Here is a 2,149-nt window from a genome sequence, read left to right on the forward strand (position 1 = left end):
TGAGAGTTTCATTCCAGGCCAGATTGTCTGGTAGTTGGGTCATAACTCCATTGGGATTAGGATAGAGAATAACAGCTTGAGGGGACTAAGGGACAGTCATACCTTTGATCCCTAGGACATTGTGCTCAGGAATTTTAAGACGCTGCTATATCCAGTCTGATTACTGCATTTCTTCTGCTCCCCTCTGCCCCTGCCTTTCTTTACCAAGGCCTATATCCTGTTGTCGCCCTCAAAGGGAGCCAGGAAGCACAGTTGAGGCTTCCCTACCCTTCGCACTCGTGACTCTGCAGGTTGCTGGTTGTCCTATGTGCTGTTCCACGGTGTTGACTGCACTAATAATAAACCTTTTACTCAACTAAATTCTTAATTCACTATTACTCTTCTTATGAAGGCTTCTCCTCTGGCCTTAATTCCCTTTTCTTCCTTGCTTTGTGACCTCCCCTTGTGTGAGAACTAACCCTCTGTCCTAGGAGATGTCTGTCAGCCTCACATGCCTTCTTTATCTTTGACCCAAATCCTGTATCTTATATGTCCTCTGGAGTTTGGGGAGATTCTGCAGAAGGCACATATACACTGTTCTACCTTCTAGAATCCCCTCTGCTTTCAGGAATTGGATTCTCTCACAGGCCAGGTAGCCAGCCTCCATCCCCCACTGTCTCCTAACCAAGGAAGTAAACGTATTGAAGAGAATATGGAACTCAACTGTGGCTAAACCCTTATTTATTTTTTAAAGGTTTATTTACTTCATGAGAGACCTGAGCGTAGCTGTAGCTTATGTGATGCTGGAGATCAAACTGACTGGAGTAATCATACTGTGGTTTCTATGCTACCCTCCCTCTGTACTCTTTTTTTTTTTTTTAAAGGAGAACAAGAAACATTTAAGTGAAAGCATAGATCAACAAAGTTAAACACTCCAAAGGGATCACAATAAGTTGTCCCATATAGGATTCAGTTGTCTATCTGAAATAGACTTCTCAGTGGGCTGGGGAGATAGCACAAAAGTCTTCTTAGAGCATTGAAACCCCTGCAATGACAAAAATAAAATAAAAATCTAGAGAGTCGGGCAGTAGCACAGTGGGTTAAGCGCAGGTGGTGCAAAGACCTGCATAAGGATCCCGGTTTGAGCCCTCGCCTTTCCACCTGCAGGGGAGTCGCTTCACAGGCACGGAAAGCAGGTGTCTCTCTCTCCCCCTCTGTCTTCCCCTCCTCTCTCCATTTCTCTCTGTCCTATCCAACAACGACATCAATAGCGACAACAACAATAAATCCAACAATAAAACAAGAGCAACAAAAGGGAATAAATATTTAAAAAAATCTAAGAATGTAGATGGTGGGCTGGGAGTGGGAGATGACTTAAGCAGATAAAGCCTTGAACTCTAAAGCATGAGGTCCCAAGTTTGACCCCTGGTGATGTATGTGCTGGAATGATGTTCTGGTTCTCCCTCCCTCTGTCCTGGGACTCAGTGCAGACACTATGAAGCCATAGTTCCTGGCAGTCCTTTTTCCATTTTATTCCCATTTCATTTGATAGAATTTGAAGGATGAGGGAGAGAAAGGCACCTGGAGATGTGCTTCACCACTTGTGCAGGATTCCCATAACAGGTAGGGAGACAGAGCTTGAACAAGGGTCCTTGCACACAGTGCTATTGTACTTAACCAGGTCATTTTATTTATTTATAAGAAAGATAGGAGGAGAGAGAGAGAGAACCAGAAATCACTCTGGTACATGTGCTGCTAGGGATTGAACTCAGGACCTCATGCTTGAGAGTCCAATGCTTTATCCACTGTGTCACCTCCCGGACCACTACATACTATTTTTAAACCAGAGCACTGCTCAGCTCTGGCTTATAGTGGTGCCAGCAACTAACTAAAGCTGAGATTTCAAAACCTCAGGCATGAAAACCAATCTTTAAATAAAAAAACAGTATAGCTAGTGCAAGGACTGGCAGAAGGATCCCGGTTAAGGCCCCCAGCTCCCCACCTGCAGGGGATTCGCTTCACAAGCGGTAAAGCAGGTCTGCAGGTGTCTGTCTTTCCCCTTCTCTGTCTTCCCCTCCTCTCTCCATTTCTCTCTGTCCTATCCAACAACAACAACAATAGTAACTACAACAGTAAAAAGAAACAAGAGCAACAAAAGGGAATAAGTCAT

This window comes from Erinaceus europaeus, chromosome 7 (assembly GCF_950295315.1).
Source record: "Erinaceus europaeus chromosome 7, mEriEur2.1, whole genome shotgun sequence".
NCBI classification, from domain to species: Eukaryota; Metazoa; Chordata; class Mammalia; order Eulipotyphla; family Erinaceidae; genus Erinaceus; species Erinaceus europaeus.